Genomic DNA, 10981 nt, shown 5'->3' with positions numbered 1-10981 from the left:
TCCATCTCCATCTCGATCCGTATCCGTGCATGGCTTTGATCTTTCCATTCGATCAACTACCTTCGGTTCGGATTTTGCAAGCACCTCTGCCCCTTTCTCTCCAAGGTCCGCAGCATCAAAACATGGATGGTCGTCGATTTGGGATTCATGCAGGTCATTCTTATTACTCAAATTAGATAATTGCTACTAAATGGTCTAGAGACGGATTACTAGCTGGACCACTAGGGACAAAATGCATGGTGGTACTGCCCTACCCCAGTGGCCATATAATAGTAGGGTAATGTCTGTGATAAAAGGCATCGAATGCTAGGCGGTCTGCTGGTAATCTAATGCCAGTGGTAAGAATTCATGTCAATCCTCCCTCTGATGCTGTCTTTCCAGACTGAGCTTGTTTGCCATGTAAATAATTTATCTGAGAAAGGAATTTCTCAAGAGAGCCAAAATCGGTGATACATCTCTTGTCGATGGGTGTAACCATGATAGAGACATTACTGTTCCCATCAAAATTGTCCTCGTATCTCAGAACTTGCTCGATTACTTTGCTTCCTTGCTATGGATTCTCTTGGCCATCGCCAGTGTAATAAATGAAATCCGTGTTTGGTGCTCCAAAAATATTTGTGAATTCACCATATAAACGGTGTCTATTAAATTCAATCACCGCTAGGTAATGACTCTGTAGACATAACTCTGCATGATCTGCACAATATTCTTTGGGGATCACGGGCAAAACAACAGCACTCATAAACACCAGTTCGTTAGTGCTAATATGAGTTTGTTTTAAGGTAGGCCCATTTGGAAATTGATTTTATTAATGGAAAAGTTTAATAAAGGTTGTTATGAGTGGTAGTTTTGTTTATTTTAAATTAATTCAGTTTATTATAGACAATAGCTAAATAGGACATTTATCTTTTATGCTTGACTTAGTGGTACTACAAATATTTTATTGGGGATTTATTTAATTATTCACAATCTTAATTTCCTTTAACAATAGGTTGTGGAACTATTCATAAAAGTAGAACAGTTGAAGAGTAAGGAATGATAAATTATATTAAGATAATTAATACAATAATTTTTGAAGAATCATATCGGGTTGTATGGGATGATATGATTGAACTAATCGTTGGATAATGATATTGAGTCATTGTTTTAGTAATTTAAACCATAGTTCTTTCTATGCCATTTGGAGTATTAATGCATCAAGATATAGTGGATTGTTAGTTGTTAAGTGGAATTATAAAGTCATGTAATTGTTAAATTTAATTGAAAAGTAAGTTATGCAATGGGTTTTAACTAGAATGATCATTGATAGTATCAAGGTTAATGAAATGTAAATTATTTAATTGAAGATTGATAACTCCTTTTTCCAACAATTGAGTAATGGGAGATGCTTTTTTGAGGTTAACAGAGTATTATTTTTAAATATTAGTAATGTTGATTATTGATTGGTTTCCAGTTCCTTGTGTGAAGCTGTAGCACCTTGAGTGATTCATTCTTGGTGATGCCATATTGCGATATGTTTGGGTTGATCTTGTTGGAATCCTTAAATAGTGAGATACTTTCAGAATGCTTGCTAAGAGTCGATGGATATTTACTAGCTTTCAGTTATTCATTGTGAACATTAGGGTTATCTTTTGTTCCTACCAGTCACTTATATACGACAAAGGTGCGTTTATATGATTCTTTGGTTTCATCAGTGAAGACCAAAGGTATTTGTGAGATATCTTTTATAATGTTTATGTATGTCATGTGATTATAATTGCGAGGTTTACCTTCCAAAGGATTTATTCTTACTTGGGTAGAAATACTTGCTTATTTTTAGGTTGCCTTCTAAGGAGCCATGTTTGATTATTCTGAAGGTTGTGGTATGGGACACAACTGTATATTATGTTCCCAAGAGAGGATGTTGAGGTACTTGTCAATGGGAGTGGCTTGCAGAAGGGGTTCGGTGCCCAAAGTGGTCAGTACCAGGGTAACCTAATGCAAGTTATGTAATAAGTGATAATCTAGTAAATAAAATTTATGGGGGGAAAACACACTAAAAAGATAAGTTAGAGATATTTGATCCACCCATGCCTTGAGTGCTTGCATAGACTAAGGATGGGAATGGGATGATTGCCTCATCTTCATGAGAGGTCTTTTTGGGTCCACATGTGCCACGTTGAGGGTCCAGGGTTCAGAGTAACCAGTCCAGGGTAACTCAACGCTTGAGGGTCTGAGGTCTATTGAGATACCAGTCTAGGATAACTCAAGTAGCCATGTGATGACACTCCCTAGAATGTAGCCTAAGTCTCCTCTGTAGAGTTGGTGTGTACCTCTAATGGTTTACTTATTGTCGAATGTGCTTATTGCGATTATTTATTTTCATTGATGATGATTGGCAAATTTTGGATGATGTACTCTTGACATTTGGATTTTGTCTTGAGTTTATCTCCTTCAGCACTATCTTAGTTGGCATTTACCTTCATTTTGTTCCTGAATATTATATCTTATGATGGATGTAAATTGCTGACATGTTTTTGATATTGATGATTAGCATGTGATAAATGATGTTATCTACTTTGTAGAGTCATCTTATGCTTTATTTTATATGATTAGATTTCTTATGCATATGTTGTAAAAACTTAGATTTATTTTTGCGTATGATGTAGTATATTTTAGGAGTGACATTCCTACTTTGGTAATATAGATGATCTCTTTGGTGACTTGGGATGTTACACACGGAGGGATGGCTAGGGCCCACGATGGTCTAATGCTGCTATTGATGGTTGGGAGGAACCGTACACTTAGATTAATTGTGTTAGATGGATGTCTTTTACGATGATTGTTATACCCTTAGTGATGAATGGATGTATCATGCATGTTATTTTTTTACATTTACTTGAATGTACTTGGATCATTGATTTAATAAGATTGATGAATCATTATCTTTGCATTTTTGTATCATTTTGAGCTGATCATACCATGAGACATGTTCAGTAGATGATCGAGCATTCAAAATTGATTTGCCAAGATGCATTTAGAACAAAAGAATGTTACCAATCTTAGACTTTCTATAATTTATATGAATGTGGAAGTAGATGTTGTTAAACTTAGTTTGATTAAATTAAATGTGACTCAACGTTTTGGGATCCTTGAGGAATGTAACCTGTTAGGTATGCTTTACATGCTTAAATGTTAATGCTTTCGCTATCATGATTTGATGTGAATGGTTGACCCTTCGTGTATTAGGAAAAAAAAAAAATGTTTGGCAAAGTTTCTAAAACTTTAGGTTTGTTCTTTTGGGATCCCTTGGCGGGGCGTTACATCTGGTATCAGAGGCCGAGTTTCAAGATTGGGAACTCTAGGCAGAATGTGCGCCATCACTTGAGTAATCAATAAACTTGTAACTGATTTAAAAAGACATACTTGTATTGAAATCAAACGTGAAACCAAACTATTTTGAGCATGGAACTAGAAAATTTATAAAACTTTCTGGATTATTGCTTCATGTTCTTAGATTTCGTTCTTGTATTGGGTGTTGTAGGAGAGATGACTTCTAGCTCTACATCCACTGCTAAGGGTCATAGCTCTGGACATGGTAGAAACCATGGGATAACTAATCAACATACCCCTTCCTTGGTCCATTTAGGAGATCATATTTAGGAAGAAGCCATAAAGGATGATAGTGTTGAGACACATGCTAAGATAGAAGAATTGGCCACTAGGGACCTGGTCAAGGAGATCCTAGCATGCCTACCTTTGCATGATAGAGCTCATCATTCAGAGCATGGAGATAGAGAAAGGTCCATGAGTTCTGGGGAAAGGTACCTAGAGAGCAGTAGGCGGTCTAGCCAGTCCATCGAAATGAAGGACGTACTACGAGTCAAGGTCAAACCTTTCAACGGCGAAGTTACTAGATACGATGCTGAGAATTGGTTTATCGCACTAGATAGGTGTTTTTCCATGCAATATTTTCACTCAAATATCAAAGCAAGATATGCCATCACCCACTTAGAGGACTTTGCAGCAGTTTGGTGGAAAATAGAGGAGAAGAAACTTGGGCTAAATATGCAGACTGTCACATGGGACTTGTTCCTCAAACACTTTCATGAGCAATTTTTGTCAGAGTAGTGGCAACAACAAAGGGTAGATGAGTTCCATGATTTGAGGCAAGGTACCAAGACTGTAGTGGAGTATGAACGTAAGTTCTTTGAGCTCATGTCTTATGTAGGAATTAGTGATGGCTCACGATTGATGGTCCAACATTTCATTAGAGGACTTAATGCTAACATCATTGGGGGTGTTAAGGTGTTCCAACGTAAAACCCTTAAGGAGGCGATATTGTGAGCTACTTTGGTTGAGATGAGTGTGGCTTCAGGTCAAGGTGGCCTACTAGCTATTCAAGCTAAAGGGTCATCTTATTCAAGAACATCTGGGGATAACCAATCTCAAGGAGCTGGAAGTTCTAAAAATTCTCCAAACTTCTTCAAGGGTAATCAGGAAATACTGAGAAGAAAGTTCTTTGATGGTAAGAGTGGTAGTTCACAATTAGGGAACTATCGCAACTGGAAGCGTAGTATGCAGAATAGGTTGGATCAAATCCCCTCAGGCCCATAATCAAGGTGTTAGTGTTGGTAGTTTTCATCAGTCATACACATCTAAGGCTCAGGGAGGCTTTAGTAGAGATTTCTACTCTTGTGGTCAATGTGGTCATAAAGCAATCAATTGCCCCGAGTGTGCACCTTAGCTTGGAGTAAAAGGCTTCTAGACTTTTAGTATACAGTGGGGATAGATGCATATTGAGTTTTGAGTTTTGAGTTATTGAGTTTGATTCATGTCTCTTTGTAATGGGGCTAGTTTAGTGAGTGCCTTAGTTTTGTCATTTTTGCAGGCTTCCAGGAGTAAGCCTAATTCAAAGGAGTGTGGATGTAGTGCCTCCCACTTGGTCGCGACTCTATTATCATTGTCAAACTCTTGTTGGTGTATTTTTCTATTAATTAAGTCTAATAAAAAGATTTAATTAAGGATTTAATTTAATAGAAAATTAAAAGGATATTTTAATATTGGTATTTATTTAATTAATTGGAAAATTAATTAAATAAAAGAGAATTAAAAAAAAAAGAATTTATTTGAAAATGAAAGTTATAAGTATAAGGTTGGAATGAGATGATATTTATTTAATATTAATTTATCTAGTGTTCATTTCTAAATAAATTACTAAATATTATCATTATTTAAGTTAATAATTAATTACCAATTAAGTTTCAAAAAAATTAATGTAAAAGTGGAAAAGAAATTACAAATTAAATTTAAAGGGGTCAAGTGAATATTAGAAAAAATGAATGCATATTATTTTCATAATATTTACCTAGGAGTATGTGCACCTCTATTATGCACGAGTTGTCTCCATAATGGGAATTAGCATGCCAATTGAGCACATCATGTCTACAACCATATCCTTGTCATCACTCAAGGTTGGGATAAGGCTTACTCTTAGTTGGCAATGCTTATCTTATCTCATAGTTGCTTCTAGAGGATTCTAGGTGCTCCTTGAGAGGTCTTTATATCCAGGCATTCTTAGTCACTTAAGGGAGAGCGGGGAGAAAGTCGTAACAACACCATCAATGCATAAGGAGAAAACTTGGAGTATTTTGATAGTGCTTCTGCCTTGGTAGAGTCAGGTTGGATCATGTGGCACTTGCCCATGATAAAGATTTGTTGACCATATATGTGCTTCATGCTTAACGAGCAGTCAAAACATCAAGAAGCATGGGGTGACATCACAATTGTGCTCAATTACGTTGTCTTTGGTTGCAAATTGGTATGCTCTTCTATCAGCAAGTCATGGAATTGGGGTTGAAAACTGCAAGTAGCTCGATCTCGATTCTTGGAGGGGCCATTTTAGTATGAAGAAGCACATCCTCCCCAGGGTGCCCAGTGAGTTTAGCTTCTTTCTCTCAATTTTGATTTGTTTGCTAATAAAGTGCATAGTTTTGTTTGTTAGAAATAAACACATGAGATCTATTACTATTGCTCTGTTATTTAAATCAGCAATAAGTATGTGTTGTTCGTGTTCTTGTCTTTTGGACTTCTCAGCTATGGTAACATGTTTTCCATTTCCGTCCGATAAATCCCACCATGATATATGTGCCCGGATTAAAGAATACAAACCCTATATTTGTTATCAACTTGCAGCATGTAATATACTTGTGATATGGGGAGCTGCACAGTCTAATAATAATAACCATTGACTGTATAAAACCCTGCGCATATGAAACTAAGGAGAGATCACAGCTAGTGACTTCCAAACTCTATTAAAGATGTAGTTGCCACAAAATTCATGTCAATCTCTCATCAGAATGACTTGGTTGGATGGGTGCTCAATGCCCTCTTTCTTTTTATGCCCTTAGAATAGTAGGGGAAGAGAGACTTCTTTCTATCGATAGCAGTATAGATAGTAGGTACAGTGAAATAACAAGCTTCTGTAGATGCTTGGATATGCTCAGTCCACTAGGCCCAAACTGGGTCTTTGTCTCCCTCTCCATCTCAATCTGTATTCGTACATGGCTTTGATCTTTCCATTCGATCAACTACCTTTGGTTCAAATTTTGCAAGCACCTCTGCCCCTTTCTCTCCAAGGTCCACAGCATTCAAAGATGGATGGCTGTCGATCTGGGATTCATGCAGGTCATTCTTATTACTCAAATTAGCTAATTGCTACTAAATGGTCTAGAGATGGATTACTAGCTGGACCACTAGGGACAAAATGCATGGTGGTATTGCCCTACTCCAGTGGCCATATAATAGTAGGGTAATGCCTATGATAAAAGGTATCGAATGCTAGGCGATTCGCTAGTATTCTAATGCCAGTGGTAAGAATTCATGTCAATCCTCCCTCTAATGTTGTCTTTCTAGAATGAGCTTGTTTGCCAAGTGAATAATTTATTTGAGAAAGGAATTTCTCAAGAGCGCCAAAATCAGTGATACATTTCTTGTCGGTGGGTGGAACCATGATAGAGACATTACTGTTACCATCAAAATTGTCCTTGTATCTCAGAACTTGCTCGAGTACTTTGCTTCCTTGCTAGGGATTCACTTGGCCATCGCCAGTGTAATGAATGAAATCCATGTTTGGTGCTCCAAAAATATTTGTGACTTCACCATAAATGGCGTCTATTAAATTCAATCACCGCTGGGTAATGTCTCTGTAGACATAAGTCTACATGATCTGCACAATATGGTTTGGGGGTCATGGGCAAAACAACAACACTCATAAACACTAGTTAGTTAGTGCTAATATGAGTTAGTTTTAAGGTAGGGCCATTTGGAAATTGATTTTATTAATGGAAAAGTTTAATGAAGGTTGTTATGAGTGGTAGTTTTGTTTATTTTAAATTAATTCAATTTATTATAGACAATAGCTAAATAGGACATTTATCTTTTATTGTTGACTTAGTGGTACTACAAATATTTTATTGGGGATTTATTTAATTATTCACAATCCTAATTTTCTTTAACAATAGGTTGTGGAACTATTCATAATAATAGAACAGTTGAAGAGTAAGGAATGATAAATTATATTAAGATAATTAATACAATAATTTTTGAAGAATCATATCAGGTTGTATGGGATGATATGATTGAACTAATCATTGGATAATGACATTGAGTCATTGTTTTAGTAATTTAAACCATAGTTCTTTCTATGCCATTTGGAGTATTAATGCATCAAGATATAGTGGATTGCTAGTTGTTAAGTGGAATTATAAAGTCATGTAATTGTTAAATTTAATTGAAAAGTAAGTTATGCGATGGGTTTTAACTAAAATGATCACTGATAGTATCAAGGTTAATGAAATGTACATTATTTAATTGAAGATTGATAACTCCTTTTTCCAACAATTGAATAATGGGAGATGCTTTTTTGAGATTAACAAAGTATTATTTTTAATTATTAGTAATGTTGATTATTGATTGGTTTCTAGTTCCTTGTGTGATGTTGTAGCACCTTGAGTGATTCATTCTTGGTGATGCCATATTGTGATATGTTTGGCTTGATCTTGTTGGAATCCTTAAATAGTGAGATACTTTCAGAATGCTTGCTAAGAGTCGATGGATATTTACTGCCTTTCAATTATTCATTGTGAACATTAGGGTTATCTTTTGTTGCTACCAGTCACTTATATATGACTGAGGTGCTTTTATATGATTCTTTGATTTCATCAGTGAATACCAAAGGTATTTGTGAGATATCTTTTATAATTTTTATGTATGTCATGTGATTATAATTGTGAGGTTTACCTTGCAAAGGATTTATGCTTACTTGGGTAGAAGTACCCGCTTATTTTTAGGTTGCCTTCTAAGGAACCAAGTTTGATTATTGCGAAGGTTGTGGTATGGGACACAACTGTGTATTATGTTCCCAAGAGAGGATGTCTAGGTACATGTCAATGGGAGTGGCTTGCAGAAGGGGTCCGGGGCCCAAAGTGGTCTATACCAGGGTAACCTGATGCAAGTTATATAATAAGTGATAATCTAGTAAATAAAATTTATGGGGGGAAAACACACTGAAAAGATAAGTTAGAGATATTTGATCCACCCATGTCTTGAGTGCTTGCATAGACTAAGGATGGGAATGGGATGATTTCCTCGTCTTCATTAGAGGGATTTCTGGTTCCACATGTGCCACGTTGAGGGTCTGAGGTTCAGAGTAACCAATCTAGGGTAACTCAACGCTTGAGGGTCGAGGGTCTATCTAGAGACCAGTCCAGGGTAACTCAAGCAACCATGTGTTGACACTACCTAGAATGTAGCCTAACTCTCCTCTATAGAGTTTGTGTGTACCTCTAATGGTATACTTATTGTTGAATGTGCTTATTGTGATTATTGATTTTCATTGATGATGATTGGCGATTTTTGGATGATGTACTCTTGACATTTGGATTTCGTCTTGAGTTTATCTCCTTCAACGCTATCTTAGTTGGCATTTACCTTCATTTTGTTCTTAAATATTATATCTTATGATGGATGTAAATTACTGACATGTTTCTTATATTGATGATTAGCATGTGATAAATGATGTTATCTACTTTTTAGAACCATCTTATGCTTTATTTTATATGATTAGATTTCTCATGCATATGTTGTAAAAAGTTAGATTTCTTTCTACGTATGATGTAGTATATTTTAGGAGTGACATTCCTACTTTGGTAATATCAATGATCTCTTTGGTAACTTGGGATGTTACGCGCGGAGGGATGGCTATGGCCCATGATGGTCTAATGATGCTATTGATGGTTGGGAGGAACCGTGCACTTAGATTAATTGTGTTAGATGGATGTCTTTTTCGATGATTGTTATATCCTTAGTGATGAATGGATGTATCATGGATGTTATTTGTTTAAATTTACTTGAATGTACTTGTATCATGGATTTAATAAGATTGATGAATCATTATCGTTGCATTTTTGTATCCTTTTGAGCCGATCACACCATGTGACATGTTTAGTAGATGATCGAGCATTCAGAATTGATTTGCCAAGATGCATTTAGAACAAAAGAATATTATCAATCTTAGACTTTCTATAATTTATATGAATGTGGAAGTAGATGTTGTTAAACTTAGTTTGATTAAATTAAATGTGACTCAACGTTTTGGGATCCTTAAGGAATGTAACCTATTAGGTATGCTTTACATGCTTAAATGTTAATGCTTCCGCTATCATGATTTGATGTGAATGGTTGACCCTTCATGTACTAGGGAAAAAAAAAATGTTTGGCAAAGTTTCTGAAACTTTAGGTTTATTCTTTTGGGATCCCTTGGCGGGGTGTTATATCCCCATTGTGCATCTGACGTAAAATATACCTAATCCATTTGGTTTGGAAACTTCTAGGCATATGCGATATATCGGTCAAGCCCTTTGTTTCAAGATGCTTGAATTTGAGTTTCAGAGAGCCATCTACACACATTTCTCCTACGGCATTGTCCATTTCTAGGTTTTCCAATTTCTTGAAAAGAGCATTTGAAATGAGTATGAATATCATTGATAAGAAGTACCTTAGGAAAAATTTGCAATTGAGCTCCTTTTGAGTCGATTAATTCTGCAATGGGCAAAACAATCTTGAAGTTGGGCGCTTTCCATTCTGTGCCCTTTACCAATATTTCTGAATCTCTTTTTGCCTTGGTGCTCCTGCTACTCTTGGATGTCATTGCTGCTCGGTAAGTGTAAGAAAATTATTAACAATTTTATTGTTTTAAAATCACTTCAAATCACTTGAAGTTTCTTGGAATTTTCTTGGGAATCATTGGAAATTTCTTAGCTCTAAAATCGCAATGAAGAATGAAAATTAATTCTATCCTTTTTGACAAAAATTTTCCCATAAATGCTTGGTACAAAGGTAGCTGAGATGACATAGTGTTTGATAGGCTGTCATTTAATTTCTTGGTAGAAGCTGGTAACTCAGTGATTGAACAAAATTTTTAGTTGTTACCGACATAGCTTGGTAAGGTCTATAACCGACTTTTCTCGGTAGATGCAACTTGGCAAAAGATATGCTTTGTTTGATTCTTTGCATAACTAGAATACTGATTTGATCATTTTACTTTCTTGGATATGGAACTGTTCTATATATGGCTTGAAGATACAGTTCCAGATCCTTTATGAATCTAATTGGAAATGATGGATTCATCCACTTCTTGAGTGACATTGCCATCACTTGAACTATCTTGCTTGGTAGATTTTGGAATCCACTGTTGCCTCATTTGCTTTCGAATGTTTTTAGCCTTAGCTTTCTTTTCATCTTCAACTCCTCCTATATTCATGCAGTTTTTAGCTATATGAATGAGTTCAGTGCATGTATAACATCTTACTGTTGTGTCTCTTTTCCTCAAGTGATGTCTTGAGCAGTCTTTACCAAAGTGTCCATATTCTCCACAATAATGGCATCTACACCAAGTATTGTAATCCCATCCAAAGATTTATTTAACAAGTTATTCAACTGG

The 10981-nt window shown here is 35.8% G+C and overlaps 1 pseudogene; it reads right to left on the bottom strand.

Annotated features, from left to right (window-relative positions):
* Window positions 1–346: 346 nt before the first annotated feature.
* LOC149543647 (oxygen-evolving enhancer protein 2, chloroplastic pseudogene) lies at window positions 347–10189 on the bottom strand (annotated as a pseudogene).
* Window positions 10190–10981: the final 792 nt, after the last annotated feature.

Source organism: Cupressus sempervirens, chromosome 8 (assembly GCF_028749045.1).
Source record: "Cupressus sempervirens isolate cs-2001-9-10 chromosome 8, ASM2874904v1, whole genome shotgun sequence".
NCBI classification, from domain to species: Eukaryota; Viridiplantae; Streptophyta; class Pinopsida; order Cupressales; family Cupressaceae; genus Cupressus; species Cupressus sempervirens.
This window is presented reverse-complemented; position numbering and strand designations above follow the sequence as displayed.